This window comes from Arvicanthis niloticus, chromosome X (genome assembly GCF_011762505.2).
Source record: "Arvicanthis niloticus isolate mArvNil1 chromosome X, mArvNil1.pat.X, whole genome shotgun sequence".
NCBI classification, from domain to species: domain Eukaryota; kingdom Metazoa; phylum Chordata; class Mammalia; order Rodentia; family Muridae; genus Arvicanthis; species Arvicanthis niloticus.
Window position 1 is genome coordinate 35,999,849 of NC_047679.1, and position 24,818 is coordinate 36,024,666.

A 24,818-nucleotide genomic window follows, 5' to 3' on the forward strand; every position below is an offset into this window, starting at 1 on the left:
AATTGCGGAGATGGAAATGGAGAGGAGCCTTTGGAAAAGAAGGTCCTGTAGCAGACCCAACTTGGGATTCAGCTCAAGGGGAGGTCCCAAAGCCTGACACTATTACTGAGATTATGAAACACTCACAAATGAGGCCTATCATGACTGCCCCCCAAAAGATCCAACAAGCAGCTAAAAGAGTCAGATGCAGATATTTGCACCCAACCAAAGGACAGAAGCTACTGAACCCTCTGGTTGAATTAGGGAAAGGCTGGGAGAAGCTGAGGAGGAGGATGACCCTGTAGGAGGACCAGCAGTCTCAATTAACCTGGACCCTTGGGATCTCTCAAACGCTGGACCACCAACCAGGCAGCATACACCAGGTGATATGAGGCCCCCAACACATACAGTAGAGGACTGTCGGGTCTGGGTTCAGTCAGAAAAGATGCACCTAACCCTGAAGAGACTGGAGGCCCTAGTGTGTTTTGAGGTCTAATTTGGTGGGGGATTGGCATGGGGACATACTTGTGGGGACAGGGGGTGGGGAGGAGTTACGAGATATGGAACAGTCAGATGGTAGACTGGGAGGGGGCAATGAAATCTGTAGTGTAAATAAATAAATAAAGTAAAAGACCAAAAAGAAAGAAAGAAATTTTCTTTCTCTGAGAATTGTAAGAGTCTTTATTATAGAAATATAACAGAACTAGGAATAAGGCTTTGGAATGGAGAATCTTGTTAACCACATACCCCACTGTCCATTCACTTTGAGTAGTCATATACAGAATCTGGCCTAAGTTTCTCTCAGATCCTGTGTGAGTAGCACTAGTTTTATACATTATCTTCTCACTGTTTAGTTTAGTCACTCTTTTTCTGGATATATACTTTTGATATTTGAAAATGAAGGCCAGGGAATAGTAACTTAAATTTTATGATTCTAAGAAAAAAATGAGTAATTAGGAAATGTTAAAAGATACATGAGATGTAATCTATTCAACAGATGTGTGCTATTATTCTTGCCCCCCCCCAAATATCTTATTGTTCAATTACTGTGAAGAAACACCATGACAATGACAACTTTGATAAAGAAAAGCATTTAATTGGGGATTTCCGACAGTTCAGAGGTTTAGTCCATTGTCATCATGGAGGAAAGCATTGTGGCATGCAGGCAGACATAGTGGAGAGTAGTTCATGGTTCTCTACATTTGGATCTACAGGCAGTGAGAAAGAAATCATCATCTAGGAGAAGAAAAAAAAAAAAAAAACCTAGCAGGTGATCTTTTTGAGAGAGTTCCACCATGGACTATGAATCTATGATGGATTTTCTTCTTTAGACAAGGCCGAGGAGATAATATTTGAGGAAAGATTCCTGCTATTAAAATGCTTCTCCTAATATTATTAAATATATAACAATCACTAGGTAATGACTCACACTTTTGGGCAGATTTCTGCAGACCTATGAAGATGTAGTATCTTGTAGTCATGTTATATAGACAAATAGATAATGATTCTATAGAAGTTCTGACTTGATTCAAATAATTTCAGAAAGAAAGTTTTTAGATATGGTCTTAGTGGCTAGAAAGATGCAATAATTGATTCTAAAATCAATAGTAGATTGTGCCAACTCCTCATAATAGTAAGTAAGTAAAGGCTGCATAATAAGAAAAATCAAAGAGATTTCATAATTACACTAAAAACTGAAATACACTTGGGACAATTTTATGTTCAAGGAAAAACATCTAGGTCCAAGGATAAAGTCACAGGTGTGCACTATGACCAGGCAAGGCAAAATGAAAAAAAGTTACTTTGAATTTATAATGAGTATGTTAAGAAACATTGCTTTGAACTTAATATCAACACTCTTCTGTAATTCCCACTGTTTATAACATTATATCTCTGAGGTACTTTTCTAAAGAACTTTTTGTCTAAGAAGGTGTAAAAAGACTAGAGAAGATAAATAAAGATAAGTAAATTATAACATGGAAATAGTCAAAATAGCCATAGAGGGTTGATACTTGCCCAGCTTTAATGTTGCTAAGGCTTATTATAAATGTAAAGGTTTTGTGTCAATTATCTGGAATGTGAATGATCAAAGGCAGGGGGAATCCCCCAATTCATATTAAATATTTACCACAACAGTTCATCTTTTTAAGTTTTTAAAAATCAAAATATACATTCTGTGAAATTTTAAGAATGTCTCATGAATTTTTAAATGTCTCAATCTGGTTTCCACATTATTAGATTTCTTTTGTTGTGTAGCTCATTATTATATATTTACAAACTTGAAACAATATTCATTTATTAACTAAGTGTTCTACATCAGAAGTCCATTTTTGTGTAAGTAGTTCTTTACTTCAAGAATAACAAATGCTGAATTAAAGGCCCCACTGAATGGAGTTCTTATCTGAAATCTTCAAAAAAATTAACTCTCATTGTAATTCATGCAATGTGCAAACCTGATTTTGAGACTGATCTTGATTGCTAGACAGCACTCATAGTCCTTATCATGTGCTATCCTCTATCTTCAAAGCTAGCAAAAAAAACGGAATTTGTGTTCAATACTCTTCAAATACATTTGACTTCTCTGTCTTGAATACTAAGTTTAATTTTATAGAGTTCTGTAATTAGGTCAAGCAAGCATAGATTATCTTTTTTCAGTAATTTCTTTACTTTACATCTCAGTATTTAATTTTTTATTAAATATTTCATTTAATTGATTAATTAATTAATTAATTAATTGTACACTCCAGATTTTATTCCACTCCCATCCATCCTCTGACTGTTCTACATCCTATACCTCCTGCCCACACACCGGTCTCCACAAAGATGTCCCCACTCCTCCACCCTCCACCCTACCAGACCTCTACTCCCTGGGGCCTCCAGACTCATGAGAATTAGGTGCATCTTCTCTAACTGAACCCAAACCTGGCAGTCCTCTGCTTTATAACTGTTGGGGGCCTCATATCACCTGGTGTATGCTGCCTGGTTGGTGGTCCAGTGTTTGAGAGATCTCGGGGTGTCAGGTTAATTAAGACTGCTGGTCCTCCTATAGGGTCGCCCTCCTCCTCAGCTTCTTCCAGCTGTTTCCTAATTCAAACACAGGGATTAGCAGCTTCTGTGCATTAGTTGGGTGCAAATATCTGCGTCTGACTCTTTCAGCTGCTTGTTGCATCTTTCAGAGGGCAGTCATGACAGGTCAGTCCCTTTTTGTTAGTATTCCATAACCTCGGTAATAGTGTCAGGCCTTGGGACTTCCCCTTGAGCTGGATCACACTTTAGGCCTCTCTCTAAGCCTTCTTTTCCTCAGGCTCCTCTCTATTTCCATCCCTGCAGTTCTTTCAGACAGGAACAAATATGGGTTAGAGTTTTGACTGAGGGATGGCAATCTCATCCCTCACTTGATATCCTGCCTTTCTGCTAGAGGTGGGCTGTAGTGGAGGGATCTCTCTTCCCACTGTAGGGCATTTCATCTAATGTCCTTCCCTTTGAGTTCTGAAAATCTCTCACCTTTCAGGTCTCTAGTACATTTTGGAGGGTCTGCTCACTTTCCTATCTCCTGAGGTTACCTGTTTTCATTCTTTCTGTTGACCCTTGGGACTTTAGTCCTTTTTCCCACCAAACACCAGATCATGTCCCCCTCTTGCCCCTGCCCCTGCAACTTTCTCTCCCAAGTCCCTCCCTCGCTCTCCTCTTGTGGTTGCTTTTGTCTCCCTCTCTAGTGGGACTGAGGTGTCCTCCTCACTTGGGCTGGTCAGCTTGTTAAACTTTATGATTTCTGTGGACTGTACCTGGGGTATTCTGTACTTTTCGGGGGCTTCGATCCATTTATTAGTGAGTATATACCATGTGTGTCCTTTTGGTTCTGAGTTACCTCCCTCAGGATGATATTTTCTAGTTCCATCCATTTGCTTGCAAAACACGGGATGTCCTCATTCTTAATAGCTGAGTAGTATTCCATTGTGTAAATGAACCACATTTTCTGTATCCATTCTTCTGTCATGGGGCATCTGGGTTGTTTTAAGTTTCTGGGCAACACAAACAAGGCCGCTATGAACATAGTGGAACACATTCCCCTGTGGCTTTTTGGGGTATCTTTTGGGTATAATCCTAAGAGTAGTATTGCTGGGTTTTCTGGTAAAACTATTTCCAATTTTCTGAGGAACCTCCAGTTTGATTTCTAGAGTGGTTGTACCAGTTTGCAACTCCACCAGCAATGGAAGAGTTTTCCTCTTTCTCCACATGTGCTGTTAACTGAGGACATGTGCTGTTAACTGAGTTTTTTATCTTAGCCATTCTGATTGGTGTAAGATACAATCTCAAGGTTGTTTTGATTTGAATTTCTCTGATCACTAAGGACTTTGAACATTTCTTTAAGTGCTTTTCAACCATTCGATATTCCTCTGCTGTGAATTTGTGGTTTAGTTCTATACCCCAAGTTTTTGTTTTGTTGTTTGGTTTTTCGGTAGTTAGCTTCTTAAGTTCTTTGTATATTTTGGATATTAGCCCTCTATCAGATGTGGGGTTAGTGAAGATTCTTTTCCCCAATCTGTAGGTTGCTGATTTTTTTTATTGACTATGTCCTTTGCCTTACAGAAGCTTTCACTATTCATGGGGTCCATTTAACAATTCATAATCTTAGAGCCTGAGCCACTGGAGTTATATTTAGAAAATTTGCCCCTGTGCCAATGAGTTCAAGGCTCTTTCCCACTTTCTCTTCTATCAGATTCTGTGTATCTGGTTTTATGTTGAGGTCCTTGATTCACTTGGACTTGATCTTTGTGCAAGGTCACAAATATGGGTCTATTTTCATTTTTCTACATACAGACAGTCAGTTAGACCAGCACCATTTATTGAAGATGCTTTCTTTTTTCCATTGTATATTTTTTGGCTTCTTTATCAAAGATCAAGTATCCATAAGTGAGTGGTTGTATTTCTGCATTTTCAATTGGATCAACATGTCTGTCTGTGTATCAACAAAATGCAGTTTTTATCACTATTGCTCTGTAGTAAAGCTTGAGGTCAGGGATGGTGATTTCCCAAGCTGTTGTTTTATAGTTAAGAATTGTTTTCATTATTCTGTTTTTTTTTTTTTTTTTTTTTTGTCATTTCCAGATAAATTGAGATTTTTTTCTTTTTTTTTTTTTTCTTTGAAGAATTGTGTCGGGATTTTGATGGGGATTGAACTGAATCTGTAGATTGTCTTTAGTAATTTTTACTATGTTAATCCTGCCAATACATGAGCCTGGGAGATCTCTCCATTTTCTGAGATCTTTGATTTCTTTCTTGAGAATCTTGAAGGTATGCTCATACAGACGTTTTAATTGTGTGGTTAGAGTTACCCCAAGTAATACTTGTGGCTATCGTGAAGGGAGTTGTTTCCCTAATTTATTTCTCAGCCAGTTATCATTTGTATAAAGGAAGGCTACTGATTTATCTGAGTTAATTTTATATCCAGGCACTTTGCTGAAGTTGTTTATCAGCTTGAGAAATTCTCTGGTAGAATTTTTTGAGTCCCTTATTGTATCATATCATCTGCAAATAGTAATACCTTTATTTTTCTTTGCCAATTTATATTGCCTTGATCTCTTTTTGTTGTCTTATTGTTCTAGCAAGCACTTTGAATACTATATTGAATAGATATGGGGAGAGTGGGCCGTCTCATTCCAGAATTTAGTGGAATTGCTTCAAGTATCTCTCCATTTGATATTGACTGTTGGTTTTCAGTAAATTGCTTTTAATTATGTTTAGGTATAAGCCTGGAATTCCTGATCTATCCAATACCTTTAAGATGAAAGGGTGTTGTAACTTGTCAATTTTTTTTTTCTGAATCTAAGGAGATAATCATGTGATTTTTTTAGTTGTTTCTTTTTTTAAAATAGTGGATTGCATTGATAGATTTTCATATTTTGAACCAACCTTGCATCCCTAGGATGAAGCCTACTTCATCATGGTGAATGATGGTTTTAATGTGTTCTTGGATTAGGTTTGCAAAACTTTTATTGAGTATTTTTGCATCAATATTCATAAGCGAGATTGGTCTGATGTTCTCATTTTTGGTTGGGTCTCTTGAATTATGTAGTGTTCCTTCTGTTTCTATTTTATGGAATAGTTTTAGGAACATTAGTACTAGGTCTTCTTTGAAGGTCTGGTAGAATTCTCTACTAGATCCATCTGGACCTGGGATTTTTTTTTTTTTTTTTTTTTTTTTGGTTGGAAGGTTTTAAATAACTTCTTCTATTTCCTGATGCGATATAGGCTTGTTTAGATAGTTTACCTGCTCTTGATTTAACTTTGATGTGTGGTATCTGCCTAGTAAGCCATCCATTTCATCTAGATTTTCCAGTTTTTTTTTTTTTTTTTGAGTATAGACTTTTGTAGTAGGATCTGATGATTTTCTGAATTTGCTCCGTTTTTGTTATGTCTCCCTTTTCATTTCTGATTTTGTTAATTTGGATATTGCTTCTGAGCCCTTTATTTAGTTTGGCTAGGGGTTTACCTATCTTGTTGATTCACTCAAAGAACCAGCTTTTGGTTTTGTTTGTTCATTGTATTGTGTGGGGAGCTGACAGAAGGCGGCTATCATCCTTTCAGCCATCTTGAGCCATATACCCTGAAGAGATTTGATTACAATGGCCTGCAACAGCTGAGCACACTCTGATAACATCTTGTTTTAGATACCCAGGATCTTTCCTTTGGTGTGTGAGACTTAAAGGTGTGTGACTTAAGGGCGTGACTTAGAGATCAGATTTAGAGACAAGACCTAAGGGCATGATTAAAGGCATGACTTTAGAGGTGTGGCTTCGAAGTGAGACATATAAAAGGCGAGAGGCAGACAGGAGAGTTCAGAACAATTTGCAGTTAACAGAGATTCAGACACTAGGAGTAGGAGTAGACATTAGACACTTGGAAGAGTACAACAGAGAGTACAACTTGGAACTAGGAATTAGGTTAGAGAGTACAACTTAGAGTACAACTTGGAGTACAACTTGGAGTAGGAATTAGGCATTGAGGAAGAAGAAACTTGGAGGCACTAGGGACTAGGAACTCAAGACTTGGAATTTGGACTAGGAAGAGAGACTGAAGAATAAACGGGATTGAATCACACTCTGCCTGGTCTCCATTCTTCGCATCCATCCTCACTCTCTCTCTTGCTGAACCCCGACCCACAGACTGGAGCAGCTTGGGGCAGTGCAGGCTCTAACAACTTAGTCCCCAAGGCTTTTGGCAGTGCAGGTCCAAATATTGACAGAATGGTCCAAGACATTTTGGACCCCAAATGTGGGGTAGAGCAGTTCTCAACATTTTTGGCCCTCAAACATGGGACAGAGCGGTTCGTGACAGTATTGCTCTTTTTGTTTCTATTTGGTTGATTTCAGCCTTGAGTTTGACTATTCCTTGCTGTCTATTCCTCTTGGGTGAGTTTGCTTCTTTTTGTTCTAGAGCGCTCAACTGTGCTGTTAAGTTGCTAGTATAAGACCTCTCCAGTTTCTTAACCAGGGCAATTAGTGCTATGAATTTTCTTATTAGCATTGCTTTCCTTGTGTCCCATAAGTTTGGGTATGATGTGTCAATATTTTCATTAAATTCTAAAAAGTCTTTAATTTCTTTCTTTATTTCTTCGTTAAACAAGTTATCATTGAGTAGAGAGTTGTTCAGTTTTCTGGTGTATGCCAAATTCCAAAAAGTCTTTAATTTCTTTCTTTATTTCTTCCTTGAACAAGTTATCATTGAGTAGAGAGGTCTTCAGTTTCCTGGTGTATGTGGGCTTTCTGTTGATTTTTGCTGCTACTGAAGACCAGCCTTAGGCCATGATGATCTGATAGGATGCATGGAATTATTTCAATTTTCTTATATCTTTTGAGGCCTGTTTTGTGATCAATTATATGGTCAATTTCGGAGAAGGTACCATGCGGTGCTGAAAAGAAGGTGTATTTTTTTGTTTAGGGTGAAATGTTCTATAAATATCTGTTAAATCCATTTGGTTCATAACCTCTATTAATTTCACTGTGTCTCTGTTTAGTTTCTGTTTCCATGACCTGTCCATTGGTGAGACTGGGGTGTTGAAGTCTCCTACTAACTATTCTGTGGGGTTCAATGTGTGCTTTGAGCTTCAGTAAAGTTTCTTTAATGAATGTGGGTGCCCTTGCATTTGGAGCATAAATGTTCAGAATTGAGACTTTTTTCTTGGTGGGCTTTTCTTTTGATATATATATATATATATATATATATATATATATATATATATATATATATATATTGTGTTCTTCCTCATCATGTTTGATAACATTTTGTTGAAAGCTTTTTTTGGCTATTAGAATGGCAACCCTAGCTCGTTTCTTAGAACCACTTGATTGGAAGAACTTTTTTCATCCGTTTACCTTGAGATAGTGACTGTAATTGTTACTGAGGTATGTTTCTTGTATGCAGCAAAATGCTGGATCTTGTTTGTGTATCCAGTCCTTTAGCTTATGCCTTTTTATTGGTGAGTTAAATACATTAATATTGAGAGATATTAAAGACAGATTACTGTTGGTTCTTGTTATGTTTGTTTTTATAGGTGTTTTTATGTGCTTGTGATTCTCCCCTTTGGCTTTGTTGTGAGATGCTTAATATCCTGTCTTTTCTTTTGTGCAGGTATATTGCTTTTGTTGGTGTTTTCCATCTAAGATCCTTTGTAGGGCTGAATTGGTAGATATATACTGTTTGAATGTGGTTTTGTCCCGGAAAATTTTGTTTTCTCCATCTATGTTGATTGAGAGTTTTGCTGGGTATAGTAGCCTGGGCTGGTATTTGTTTTCCTTTAGAGTGTGCATGACCTCTGACCAGGCTCTTCTGACTTTCATGATCATCATTGACTTTGATATTCTCCATTGGTGTCATTTTGATAGGTCTTCCTTTGTATGTTACTTGGCCGTTTCCTCTTGCAGCTTTTAATATTTTTTCTATGTTCTGTGTGTTTAGTGTTTTGGTTATTATTTGATGAGAGGATTTTCTTTTTCTGGACCCATTTATTTGGTTGGTGTTCTATAAGTTTCTAGTACCTTTATGGTTATCTCTTTAGGTTGTGGAAGTTTTCTTCTATGATTTTGTTGAAGATATTTCCAGGTCTTTTGAGCTGGGAAACTTTGTTCTCCTCTATTCCAATTTTTCTTAGATTTGGTCTTTTTATTCTGTCCTGAATTTCCTGGATATTTTGGGTTAGGAGTTTTTTTATGTTTTGAATTTTCTTTGACAGTTATGTCAATCTCTTTTATGGTATCTGTTATATCTGAGATTCTCTCTTCTATCTCTTGAATTCTGCTAGTGATAACAGAATCCTGAGCTCTTTCCTAGGTTTTCCATTTTCAGGTTTGCCTCCATTTGTGTTTTCTTTATTGTTTCTACTTCCACTTTTAGATCTTGGACCACTTTATTAAATTCCTTCACCTGTTTGATTGTGTATGCCTATATTTCTTTAAGGGATTTATTTGTGTTCTCTTTAAGGACTTCTACCTGTTTATGTGTGTTTTCCTGTATTTCTTTCAGTGAGTTATTTATATCTTTCTTAAAGAACTCTATTATCTTCATGAGATAAGGTTTTAGGTCAGCTTTCTGATTTTCAGATGTGTTGGTGTATTCAGGGCTTGCTGTTGTGAGAGAACTGGGTTCTGTGGATGCCCATGTATATTGGCTTCTGTTGTTTATGGTCTTGTGCTTGCCTATCTCCATCTGGTTATCCCTGGTGTTTGCTAGTCTGGGTGAGTCTGTCTGGAGTTTACCTCTTTTGTCCCTGGATTGTTTCAGGTCTCCAAGTAGGACCCTAATGTGAAGATGTTCTCCAGGGGTCCTATGGACTGTGGTTTCTGCTTCCCTGTGTGCAACAGAACTCCAGGGAGGCTTTCAGTTTGTTGGGTCAGTTGCCCTGCATGCCACAGAGCTCCTGGGAGGTCTTCAGACTCTGATATCTTTTGCTCAGTTGCCCTGTGTATAGAGGAGCTCCAGGGATGCCTTCAAGCTGTAGTGTCTTCAGGGGAGCAGACAAGCTAGTGATCAGTTGCTCAGTTTTCCTGTGTGCAGAGGATTTTCTGGGATGTCTCAGGCTGTGGTGTCATTTGCCCTGTGTACAACAGATCTCCTGGGATGTCTCAGGCTGAGATGTCAGATGCCCTGAGTGCAGCAGATCTCCTGGGATGGCTCAGGATATGGAGTTTTCAGGGGAACAAACTAACTAGCAGTCTGTCCCAGCAGAAAGGATTGGGCAGAAGGAAAGTAGTATTTGGTGGGTGGGGATTTTGGGGTGCGATGGGTCCTGAGTTCACTGGGCTCCCAGTGGTAGCTGTGGGACTTCAATAGGAGGGTTCTTATCAATTGATTTGTGTGCAATGGATCTTCTGGGATGGCTAAGGATATGGTGTCTTCAGGTGGCCAGACTAGCTAGCAGTCTGTCCCAGCTGCTGGAAGGCTATTATCTTTTACTTAAAGTCAATTTATCATACAAGATATTGTATTTTTGAGAGTATAATAAAAACTCATAGTTCTGGTGATTATAAAGAGGAGATATATATTGGTTTCGTGATCATCTGAAATGTGTACCTAAAAGAAGAAACACACACACACAAGAATTCTCTAAGCTTAATATTTCAGTTTTGTAACATAATACTATGAGAGTGTATTTGGCCTGTAGTCTTTCTTTTATTGTTTTATGGAACATGATGTTCAAGGAAATTTTAAATGTTTGGACTCTGACTGCTGTTATTCCTCTGAATAACATACCAGCAAACAGGAACCTAATATCTTCTGTCAGCATTTCCTAAACTGTGGCAGGTTAAATTGTTATCTTTTAAAAAGGATAAAATCTCAGATCTTTCATAGTTTTTGACAGTTTCAAAAATAGAATGCTGGCTTAACATGTTTAAAACTTAGTTTCGATATTATACAATTTTAAGATTACCTGCATCATAGATTTTTAGAATGCTTATGAATGATTTAAAGTAAATGAAAATATAATCAGTTTATATTTTGGAAAGACTCTCAAAGCATTTTCAGTTCATATGTTTAAGCTCAGTACAAACTAAATTAGTCCAGACATTGAAAGGCATTTAAATAATTTAAAGATAGAGAACACATTAATATTTGAAATAATATTTGACAAAATCTTAATCTGAAATTCTCAATAAGACATAGGAAAAATTGATGTTTCTCTGTCTATTAATTTATCATGACACAATATGAACTTCAAAATTTTCACCCTAAAATGACTAGAAATGAAGAACAATTGATGAAAATAACTGATGTGTTCTAGAGAATATTAATAATATGTGTTCAATATTTTAATAAACAAGCTAAAATAGATAAAATATAATTTGGTTGATATAATTTGGTTAATATGTTCATATTGACATTATTGTTTCAGACATAGAGAAATCTCAGATGACTAATTTAGACATAATTTCTTTTCAGCTGTTTCAATTATAGATATTGTTACTGGAAACAATTCATTTTATAGTACAAATTTCATACAACCACATGCAATTATGACAAGTGCCACACAGCTGTAATAAATGGAAAAAATACAAATCAGATGGCACTTAAATAAGATGAAAATATACATATTTTATTGCATTTTGAGAGAGAGAGAGAGAGAGAGAGAGAGAGAGAGAGAGAGAGATGTTCTCTTGAGAAATAGTCTTTGTAGCTTATTTTCCAGAGAATCTTAGACTAAGGCAGCAAAGCAAGAAGAAAATTACAGCTATAAGGAACTGCCAGACTAAATAGTTTTCTTTGAAAAGACTGGTAGTTTCTTTTGGATACAGTCAAGTGCCAAAGCTATAATTTTCCATTTACTTTCATTTGTTGTTGTATAGTAAGATGCTTGCCCCAATTTGATGCCATTTGCTTTTTATCAGAGAAAAACTTACTGCAGACACATATAAACTACACTTGTTCTCCTGTTCCAAGTAATATAAATGGTCCCTGTCATTCTTCTTTTGACACTGGCCATTTCTTCACACAGAAATCAGTTGTCAAATGACTGAAGTCATATATAATTCAGCTCTAATGGATTGTACATGGCAAGGGTGATTCAAACCGTGCTAGTTTAAAATACCTTTCCCCAAATTGCCATTGAACCTGAAAAGATAAAGTTCTAACATGATTGCTACTAGAATGACTGTTGTGGCAGTCCTGAGTTTCTAGAGGCTTTATGTGGGTAGAGGATGCCTAACTTGAGTAAAAACACATAGATTGGAGATATCTGGAAGTTCCGTATGTAAACTATGGGTGTTAGGTGATTTAAACAATACTTTGAGTAGCAAGCACATTTTTCCCTTTGAAGCAGTTGTGTTTTGATTCAATCGATATCAATTTATTGTAGTACTGTGTTTAAATTCATTTCTTTGTTTATAGATTGTATCTTCAGCTGGGTGTGGGGTATGGCATCTCACAACTGAAATCTTAGCACTCTGTCGTCTACAACAGGAAGATTATCTAGAGTTAGAGGTCAATATGGGTTATTTAGTGAGTCTGAGGCCAATTTGGCCTACCGTCCGACACTGCATTTTACAAAACAAACAAACAAACAAACAAACAAATATCACCTTCTCCTCAAGAAGAATGTACATCCCAAATAAATAAGTAAAACAAGTTACATGTTGATTATTAGGAGCTTTTTACACTGTTTAGAGGCTTTCCATTCTCATGCTAAGCCAATGGTCCTTGTTCATAAGCAACATTGCTAGTTAGTACTGTGGGACCACTGGATCCCTTTTTAAGACAATTAAGAAAGGCAAAGTGCTGGACATGAGTGCCACATGTTGTGCTGCATTAACTCAACAGTTATGATTAGTTATATTTGTCTCCCGCAGGACTCAGTGATTTCGAGTTCTATAAAATAAAAGTAGCCAGGAGAAGTATGTCAAGAGAGATGAAGTTTACCTCTTGAATACTCCATATGATGTGAAAGCTATTTTATCTTATCTTTTTTATTATTTAGCCTATGAAAGATTTGAATTCTTATTCTTTTTCTCCAGATACTTCGGTTCTAAGAAAAACTTGATAAATTTTTAGATTCATTTTTATTTCAAAGAGAGGAAATGCAACTGAAAACAAATAATAATCATATCCACAAAAGTACTCAATTGCTGGGGACAGCATACAATGATGGTGACTGCTTATAGTAGGCCTGGATGGAGACATCTCAGAAGCCCACAGCAGCTCCTTGTAAAGAGGATGGTGTCTGGAATCTGAGAAGAAGGAGACACAACTTTCCAGGGGACCCGCAATCTGAAATAAGGGACTGCCTGCAGTAGGCTGGGATGAAGACATCTCAGTAGCCCTCAGCAGCTCTTTGTAAAAAACAGTTTTTCCCATTTCTCCTAACCTTAGCCCTGGACAATGGCTGTATAGATTTCATTTGTGCATGACTGCTTTTCAGTTGGCTTTGGTGTGCATAATTATTCTATTATACCTGACTTTTTTCCTTCTTTCTTCTTCTGCTCTGGTGAATTCTGTGAAACTAGATATCCTTGATGTAAGGATTCTTAAACAATTAAAAATTGAGGCATAGGGTGTCGGGCCGTAGAAAGGTATCTTGATTCTTGAGTTGACATGGGCCTGGAACCCCAAGACTCCAAGGGAGAAACCTGAGGTGTTCAGCCACAACCCCAGAACCTAGGGCCCTGACACTGGGTCTAATCTCCAGTCTAATTTCCATTTAACCTTCCCCTGTTCAGTCACATAGGATACAGGTAGAGGCGTGTCTAACAGGCTTCAGCCTTGGGGGATTTACATATTAATAAGTTATCTAAAGGCCAGGGGGAGTAGCTAATTAAATTATTCCCTCCCCTCTTCCCCCTCCGTATTTAAGCCAGCTCTCCCCTAGCTTAAGGGGTGAGCGCAAAGCACCATCTAGACCCAACTACCACACCATGACAATAAAACTTCTGAAATCTCTTTTTTTGTTGGGTTTTTTGTTTTTGTTTTGTTTTTGTTTTGTTTTGTTTTGTTTTGTTTTTTGAGACAGGGTTTCTCTGTATAGCCTTGGCTGTCCTGGAACTTACTCTATAGACCAGGCTGGCCTGAAATCTCTTTTGGAACCCGCTGTCATGTGACCAGCATGGAGGACTTCCCCCTCCTGCCCGAGGCTCATGGACCCTCCTCATGAATGTGGGACCTGCAGGCATAGAATGCCCCACCTTGGGACTCCCCCACCATGGGAGCCTTGTTCTACAATAGGGCACAGCACAGCACAGTCCTAATGTCCCAGGTGTATGCTGTGTGTTCTCATCTTGGAAACAATGCAATAACTTCACAATGGTAGTTCCAGATTAATGTTTGACTTGCAAAGAAAGTTTGAAGAAATTATTAGAAAATGAAATAGAACCAACACTGAGAGCCCAAGAAAGGAAAAACCTATTGAATTATGAAAGAAGTTTTGCACAACATTTAAGAGTGGTTCCTAGATAGGGAAGCATAGAATACATAACATCTTATACTAGTAAACTAAATTAAACACTGGGATGCTTAGCAGAGTCATTGTGTGCAGTGTACAGAAGCAGAAAGCTAGCTAGTGGAACTACTGAGTTAAAGGTTAACTTGATTCTTTCTGGCCATTGCCTGGCAGCTTTGCCCATGTCATTTATCATTAGAGCTTCACAGGAAATGCAAGTAGGTGATCTTGGAGCTCTGAGTTCTGAATTATAACAAGTCAAAAGTTAAAGTTTAAATAATGGTAAGTTTATAATTATTATTACTTTGGCTATAGGCCTGGGAATAGGAACTTTGGGGAACAATTGTAATTCTTAATTCTTTGTGGGATTTTTATATCAAGGTATAAGCAGTTATAAAGAACTTTGAAAGGAAAGATTTTTAATTATGGAAAAATTATTTTATGAAACACATATCCCAGATTGTTGCTCACTGTATAATTACCTGATCTGTAGCTAATAAAAGAAATCTGTATTCATAGTAGTTTCAATATTGGATGAGAGGAGATACACTGTGGTCATTCATAAAATTCATAATTTTAATAAAGATAAATACTACATAGCCTTGTTGTAGTTGAAAAACACACAGTATAGCAAAATGATCCCTTCACTCCAGTAACTCTTACTTTATAGCTTTATCTAATCTTCCAAAGATTAATTTGTGTTTTACTCTAATTGCTATATTAAATAGCAGCTGGCGTAACCACTATATTTTCTCTGAATTAATATTGAAGTACATGGTTTTTTAGTGTAGTTTGTGCCTTCCCAATTAAGAAAACTCTGAATGAAAATGATTCATTCACAGATTTTTTTTTTTTTGATGCAGAATTATCTGTAAACTAAGAACTAAGAGTTGTTTGGCATGTACGATGAGTATAAGAATTTCCAATAGGGAAGAAACAAACAAATGGACAAAACACAAAACTAAACAACAACAGCAGCAACAACAACAACAACAACAACAACAACAACAAAAAGAGACCAAACCTAACCAAATCAAAACAAACAAACAAATGAACAAACAAACCTATCCTGAGAAAGAAACAACAAATTTCAAGTTGAAAGACTTAGTTTTAAACTCCATCCAAGTATGTTGTTACTAGTATGATCCTTGTCAAATTATGTACTATTTTGGGGGCAGCTATAAAATGGAAATAATAACATATGTTGTAGATCAATTTAATGGTTTGATAACAAAATCTATATGATTAGTGTGCTAAACATTCAGGAACTTGTCCCAGTCAGTCTGGAGCTGAGCATCCTGCCATGTTATTCTGGCTCTGCATGTTTACTTCCCTGTGCTTCATGCTCTAGTTTCATTTTTGAAGCAAAACAACTGTATCTCATCAATTAAAATAGGTTTTCAAAACTGCAGCTGTGGTTTTTTGATGACTTCTAGTTTCCATGTGATGCATTTTAATTTTGTGGTAAATGTCAGTTTTTATCAGCTCAAATGTCCTCATGACATAATATGACTTGAAGATATGCAAATAACATCTTAACAGGTATTTCTAATTAGATGCAGATCTTCAGTGGGCAGGCACTTTCTAATTAGTTCTGAAGTAATCAGGAAGAATCGCATTTGATTATATGCTACAGATTCATTTTAGGAATATCACAGCGGAGAGGCAGACACACAGCTCATTTTCTCTTACTGAAAGATACTTTATCTCTCTAGTTTTAGTTCCTTCAGATGATCTCCAACCTCTTTAGTTCACACCTTGTAGAAAACCAGGGATTTTTCTACATTGTAATTAGAACACTAAGCAGGCTGAAAGCAAATACTTCAGAAATCTATAGGTACTGTTATGGTTTGTATATGCTCTGACCAGGGAGTGGCACTTTTAGAAGGTGTAGCCTTGTTGGAGTAGGTGTGCCAATGTGGGTGAGGACTTTAAGACCCTCTTCCTGGCTGCCTGGAAGTCAGTATTCTGCTAGCAACTTTCAGATGAAGATGTAGAACTCTCAGCTTCTGCAGAACCATGCCTGCCTGGATGCTGCCATATTCCTGCCTTAATGATAATGGCCGGAACCTCTGAACCTGTAAGCCAGCCCAAATTAAATGTTGTCCTTATAAGAGTTGCCTTGGTCATGGTGTCTGTTCACAGCAGTAAAATCCTAAGTCAGGTACCAAATAGTCAAACAGCATAACAAACACAGAGGTGTCAGACAACTTCAGTCAGGAATTGTCATTTATCTTCTTCTCTCTTCTATTTTGAGACATCAGCATTGGATGATGCCCACTAACATTATGAGGACAACCTTATTTACTCAGTCTATATTTTCAAATGCTAATTTTTATTAGGAACACTGACAGATAAGTTGAAGGGGAACAGTAAAGAGAGAAAAACTAAGATCTTACAAGCAATTCAGTTGTATGTAATAAACATTTCCTGCTATTTTAAAGATATTCTTTCTCCCCCTCTATTGTTTTATTTTAGTTTTTTTTTTCTTATGATAAAATTGAAACTATAAAAATAGAGCCTTGCACAGGCTGGCTCAGTTTCTACCACTAAGCTGTCCCAGCCCACTTTACATTTTATTTTGAGACAAGATTTTACTTTCCAATTTGCCTTGAGTTCACTCAGTTGCTCAGGTAGGTCTTATATTTGAGATTCTCCTGCCTCTGAGTTCTGAGTCTGGGATTTTAGGTTTGCACAACCAAAAGCAAAATTTCTTTTTGTTTGTTTGATCCTTTCCTTTTAGGTAATCACAATTTCTACATGAGTTTTTGCTGTTTGTTACAGATCGATGTTCTAAAGTATGTATTAGAAGCTTTCTGTTTTCTGGTGGTGTTAGTGGACATTTTGGAGTATCCATTTGTGGTGACCAGATGACACTGGGGGAATTGAGTTCCCCTCATAGGGTTCTTAATCTCATTAATACAGGAATTTAAGAACAAACTCAAATGGAACCTTAAAGAGAATGTTGTTAGAGTAGAAAGTCCAGGTTAGATAAGCTACAAAGAACAGCAGCTACCCAAAGGAGAAAGAAAATTTCAAGGCCAATTGGGTTGTATAGGCCTGGAGGTCAGCCTTATAGTGTCTGTCCACCAATTGTCAGGGAGAAGGGCTTTATAGAAAGATTAATGAAGCTCAATGAGTTAAGGAAAGAGAACAAACTTAAGAAACAGTGTGACTGCACATTGCAAGAGACTGTGGCGGGAATGGAAATTCTGAAAAAAAGAAAGTTATTGTAGTATTAAAGGTATAACTATTGTACTTATCTCTTCAGCATGGTTTAAAGTGAGCCTCACTTTCTGAAGGGCAGTTCCCATCTTCCTGTAGAACGGGTATTAAGCTGGTCATTGACCCCTACACAACCAAAATGCTAGATCTCCGTCCAAGCCAAAGATTTTCATTCTGTTTACCAGAAGACATTTCTATTAGTGGGTTTTTACCACTGCTCCATCAGTGGGTCTAGCTTGGTCCTATTTTAAGGATGAGTAAATCAGAAATGGAAATGATCACATTTTGATCAACTCTTTATTGTCAATATCTAGGTGTTTATTTTGAATAGAAAGAAAATTCTCTTAGGGAAAATGCTCCTACATTTTGAGTGTTAAGTGGTGGATAGATGTTTGTGGGCTTACTTTTCTGGCAATAGAAGTTCAGTTTATGCACTTCCTTTTATGCAGGAACTGATCACCAGTTTAATTTTTGTTTACTTACTTAAGCACTTATTTTCTTAAGCTAGGTTTCCCTAGAAAAATACTGGCTTATTTCTGTTGAAGAGAAATGGAACACTTAACTTCAGGGATTTTGAGAGAGTGAATAACCTGGGATCTTTTCTTCATCTTGGTTTGTTTCTAATGCTACAAAAAATAGCAAAAGCTGGATAATTCACAACTAAGAAAATAGTTTTTCACAGTTTTGGAGGTTGGAAAGTTGAAAATAATGATGCCAACAAACCTGAGATTTTTCTTAAACCTGCAGTTTATCTTGTACTTCTGCCCAAGCCTTCTGGGTCTGGATTTAAAGGCTTGTACCAACAGGACCAACTTTTGCTAGTTTTTATACTTTTTCTTCAGGTTATCACAGTTTTTTTCTCAAGTTGTTGACACTTGTTAAGGATTGACATTGCTTTAAACAATGTAATAGAAGTTCCATGTCTTCTGGTAGCATTATTGAAAGTGCAAGTCTTTTTGCAGTATCCTCTAATGGCAGATTGGTGCTACACTATATTATACCTAAAGGAAATAAATTGTGCTACACTATATTACACCTAAAGGAAATAAATGCCTGAAATAATGTGACTATTCTATAATAGGCCTAGAAAATAAATAAATGCTATCTGTGATAGGCACAATGAATAAATACAGTTTTGACAAAATGTCACTAAATGCTATTCATTTGATAAAAATTGAGGATTCTGAAAAAAAATATTTCAAGCTAGGTTCCTTAGAAGCATATGTGAGATTAAATTGAATTATAAGTAATAATGGCTTGAGTAGGGATAATCCCCAAACACACAGCACTAAGTACAAAACAGTAAAGATGGGCAATAAAAAGGTATATCAAGAAAGCTACTGTGGATTCATTAGTAGAGGTCAATTCGTTTTGGGAACTCTAGGAGTTAGAACAAGATACATGCTTGTTATCACAAACTAGAGTTGAATGAAATTAAAACAATGAAGATACATCTTACTTTACAATTCTTTAGAATGTTATGGAGAAGCACTATTTTTTAGGGACTTGTGAGAGGTATGCATTGTCATATCAATGTCATCCTGGGCTTTCCTCAAGTAGCAGAGAGGCAGGAATGACACATCAGGAAGAACAGAGCATGGCTAGGTCCCATCTCAATCACACAATTCCTACAAATGACCCAGTCACATCCCCTGTCTGATTTTCAGAGTCACACACTATATATGAATACAAACACAATAACATTGTTAGAATATCACTGTGTGTCCCATTCACATCCTCTAAGTATACCATGTTAGTGATAGAGCAGGGCTCATAAGCTTTGTTCTATTTATGTTCTGAGTTGAATTACACTAGAACACTGAATTGCTTTGTGGTTCTCTTGTTTTCTACATACACATTGTCATACAATTACACCACTCTAGTGATGGACAAGGACTTGCATGCATTCTTTTCTTCTTTTGCATATATAGGTCAGTGGGAGCACTACATGAATTGTGTTAATCTAATCCTGCAGTGATGCTGAATCTTTCTTTAATTATTCCATTGAGATGTAAACACAAAAAATCTTGTTGCACTCATATTCTATATATACTCACAAAAAATGCACCAGTAGTATAAGTAATATGAGGGCCTTCTCCCCCTTTATCTTCTTTCCATCTGCACCATTTCAGTAATGAGAAAGGAGTTTATACCTTTTACTATCTACACTTCATTCCCAGCTCTACAGTGCACTGATAATGTATTTTCGTCTTTTCTTTTTAAAGCCTCTGTCCATTTACTGGAACCACACAGGTTATATAGGGCTGCTCTGGTTGATAACTTCAGCTACAAATCCATTACAATGCTACACTTATGGTCTGAGGATGACCTTACATGTCCTCATTATATTGTATGCCCAGTTACTCTTATATATAATTAATAATCTAAGATTCTTACTATTTACTGGGTTCATGTTTGCTATCAGAGTGGGTGAGGCTTTTGTTCTTGTATTAAGTTATGCATTGCACTGTGAAGAAAAGTCTCTAATATGACTTATGTTCATCTTCCTTATGCAGTTTTCCCTACTGGCTTTACTGCAGTTTGCCTTGGTTTTGTCCCTTACAAACTTATCAACTTATAAAATGATGACATTCATGTTCTTCTCTAGTTACAGCATTCTAATGAAGTGTGTGTTTCTTCAATGCTGATGAATTTAGGAAGGATAGCCAGGTGACTGGATCTCAGGTATCTTAAAATTGCCCTTACACACAATCATGTCATGACCTTCCACAGATCTAGGACATGTATTAGTCAGGTTCCTAAAGGAACAGAATTAAGAGATCTCTCAAGGAACAGAACAGAGAGAATGAATATATATATATATATATATATATATATATATATATATATATATATACAGGATTTATTAGCTTGGCTTACAGGATATGGTCTGAGTAGTTCAACAGTGGCCTGTCTCATGATGAATAGGCTGGGATTCCCATTGTTGTTCAATTCGCAACACTTAAGGTCTCTGAAGCCCTAATATAGTGCTGGAATGCTGGAGTATTTCTGGAGACCTACTTTTCTTCAGTCTATGTCGGAATCCTGACAAAGTTGGATTTAACATCACCAGCAGCAACAAGATAGAACTTGCCAGTGAAAGACAAGGCAAGAAAGCAAAAAAAACAAAATTTCTTTCTTCCATGTACTCTTATGTAGGCTGCTGCCAGAAGGTGTGGAACAGATTTAGGGTAATTCTATCTTCTTCAGACAATCTGGTTTAAAAAAAAAAAACCCTCACAGAAGTCTAAGCATATTGTGTTTTATTGATTATACATATAGTCAACTTGACAACTAAGGTTCGCTATCACAATATACAACTTAGTATTCCTGTGGTTACCAAATCACCTGGCTATGAGGGGAGGGCCATGATAAAAGAAAGTTACAGCACCCAGATCAAGTACAGACCTAACTGTAAACACAATCAAGATGAGCAGAATTACCATCAAGTGTTTATTTAATTCCTAGTTCAGGTATTAGTAATGGGTGGTTGTGATGAAGGCTTCAGGTTAAAATAAGGCATCTTCATTAAGCATGTGGCTAATCATTTTGTAATGTGCTTGAGTTAGCCAACTATAAGTTATCTTTACCTTTTAAAAAATAATCCACAATGCACCTGAAGTTGGCCCTGGGACAATAACCTCTTATTCCTATGATTAGAAAGTGCTGGTGAATTAATGAGGTTTATAACTTTTAATGCTTACAAAAATGAGTAGTGTCACAATATAAACTCCCAGTATTTGTCCTGAGATGGGTCTCATGTTAAATTCCTTCTGAAGAAATTACTATCAATAACCAAAGAACCATATAACACTATGCACCCATGATCTAGTTGTTATGTCCATGAAGAATATGGTCAGAGAAAAAAAAATATTTATAGTGGGATTTGGAAAAGCTATAAGGTATAGTTTGGATTTGAATATGTCATACATAGCCTAAGTGCTAGAGGGCTTGGTAACTGTGGTGGTGCTTTTAGGGACATATAAGCCTTTAGGATGTTGGGCCTTGTGGTAGGTCATTTAGGTCATTGGGGCCTTATCTTTAAAGTGGATAGTGGGCTCTTTATTCAACATCTTCCCCTTTGTTTCCTAGCAATTGATTGCCTCTTCATATAAAATTGTTTCAAGTCTAGAAAGCAGCAAACAAATCTCAGCTTATCATAATCTCAGTCACCTTTAGAATCCACAGACAGCCTGGTGCTCTGTAAGTTGGACCACACACCGAAACCACCATGTGCACTCATCGAGAAAAGATCCAGAGCACTGTAGCATGCTGCCACTTGTCACTGATGTTCAGTATGTGTGCTAGTACCACTACCATTGATAATACACAACAACCCGCTTTCTGTGCCAGATAGTTGACCCTAAAGACAGCCCTAGATTGCTGATGGAAATGCTGAAATTTCATGTTTTCAATCATTTTGGGACAAGGTCAGGCATGAAATATGGTAGCTGAGGCCTTTATTCAAATGTAGGTTTTACAGAGGGACTAGAGCAAAGGCTGTAACTGTCAGGTCTTACTGTAGTGAGGATCCTCAATATAAGGGATAGACTTGAACACGACCTTAAGATGAATCTTGAATAGAATAGATACGCATTGAATATATTCTTTAAAATGCTGGATATATTTGGAAGACTTTGAACCATTTGGAGTAGTATTCACTCTGAATCAGGGATGGTGTAGTCATGCAAAAATCAAACAACATTTCTAAGAATTTTATCATCTTTGCAAAGTATATATCATTCCTCTCTCCCCATCTAAGGTGAGATATATGAGTGTGAAACTTCTGCTTGACAGCCTCATGAGGCAAATTTTAAGAGTTCATGAGACAAATTTAAGCATTCATGTGCATAGGGACAGAAGCATGGAGTCTATAAATCATTAAAGCCAGGATTTATCTGCAGAGGTCTACTGTGATATGCCATAGGTAACCCATGGAATGAGTGGTGTCCCTCAATAGGGAAGACATACAATATCTGTATATCTTTGGCATTTTATATTGGTAGAAAATACTGAATACCTATTAACCCATAGAAACAAATATGTACAACCTGAATCTCATTAAAAACCTGTGGGTTTAAAAACCTTATTTACGTATTCACTTTACAGTCTCATCAGAGCACCCCCTCTCACTCCTTTCCTGCCAGTCCTACCCTTACATGCCCTGTCCCATTCTCTCTTCCCCTTTTCCTCACAGAATTAGAGCTCCTACATGGGTACAAACCCACCCTGGCACATCAAAACACAGCAGGACTAAGTGAATCATCTCACACTGAGGCCAGACAAGGCAGCCCAGCTAAGCAAAGGTATCCAAAGTTAGGCAAGAAAGTCAGAGACAAACACTGTTCTAATTGTTAAAACATATAAAGAGGCACAGAACATATGATTTGCTAAATCTAAAAAGCTTTCAACACAAAACATCCAGGAAATCTGGGACACTATGAAAAGACCAAACCTAAGAAAAATAGGAATAGAAGATTCCCAGCTCAAAGGACTAGAAAATATTTTCAACAAAATCATAGAATAAAATTTCCCTAACCTAAAGAAAGAGATACTTATAAACATAAAAGAAGCTTACAGAACACCAAACAGATTGGACCATGAAAGAAAGTCCTCCCACCATATAATAATCAAAACACTAAATTCTTGGGATAATCTTTGCTCACACTGTGTAAAGGTTGTCTTTATATTCAAATCTTGATTTTTATACATAGAAGGTTCAGCTCATGCATGTTCTTTGGTTGGTTCAGTCTCTATGAGCCTACATGTGGCCAGGTTAGTTGACTCTGTATACCATCTTATGGTATCCTTGAGACTTCTGGCTCCCTTAATCTTCCCCCAACTCTTCCTCAAGATTCCAAGAGCTCTGTTTGGCTATGGGTCTCTGTATCTGTTTCTGTCAGTGGCTAGATGAAGCTTTCAGAAGACAATTATGCTAGGCTTCTATCTGTAAGCATAGCAGAATACCATTTATACTGACAGGGGCTGGCTATTTCCCATGGGATGTGTTTCAGGTTGGGCCAGTCATTGGTTGTCCATTCCCTCAATCTCTGCTTTATCTTTATCCTTGTACTTCTTGTAGGCAGGACAAATATTGGATAAAACTTTTGTGGGTGGGTTGTCATATTCCGACAGATAAAGTCCTGACTGGTTACAGGAGATATCCACTTTAGGCTCCAGATACTCTGCTGGTAGAGTTTTAAGTTAGGGTCACCCTCATATACTCTCATAAACATCCCAATCTTAGGAATGTCTCTCCACTGATTTTTGTTCAATCTCCCAGCCTTCCTCACTCCCCACTCTTGATCCCCACTCTTATTCCCCTTGCTAACACTTTTCTACCCAGTTCTCTTCCTCCAATTATTTAAGATGTCTAATTCATTTCCCCTTCCAAGTAAGATTCAAGCATCATCCCGTGGGTCCTTCTTGTTACTTAGCATCTTTGGGTTTGTAAGTTGTAATGTGGCTATCTTGTATTTTATTATGAATATCCACTTCTAAGTGAGTACATACCATGTGTGTCTTTCTGGGTCTGGATTACCTCATTCATGATAAGATTTTTGAGTCCCATTCATTTGAGTGCAAACTTCATAATGTCTTAGTCTTTAAGAGCTGAGTAGTATTCCATTGTGTAAATGTACCACATTTTCTTTATCCACTGTCTGATTGAGGGGTATTTAGGTTGTTTCTAGTTTCTGGCTATTCCAAATAAAGTTGCTATGAATATAGCTAAGCAAGTGTTTTTGTGGGACAGCAGAATATTTTGGGTCTATGCCCAGGGATGGTGTAGCTGGATATTGAGGTAGAACTATTCTCAAATATCTGAGAAACCACCAGATTAGTTTGTACTTTCCCCAGCATGGAGGAGTATTCCACTTGGTCAACAAGATAATGTTGCAATTCTGAACAACTATGCCCCAAATGCAAGGGCACCCACATTCACAAAGGAATCATCACTAAAGTTTAAATTACACATTGAACCCTACACATTAAAAGTGGAGACTTCAAAACTCAGGCTTACTACTTTACAAGTCATTATGATAAATTAAACAGATAAGTGATGGATATCTACAAATATCTATAGATCCTTTCAATCAAACACACAAGATTATACCTTCTTCTCAGCACTTCAAGGAAACACCTCCAAAATTGACTATATAGTTGGTCACTAAGTAAGCCCCAACAAATACAA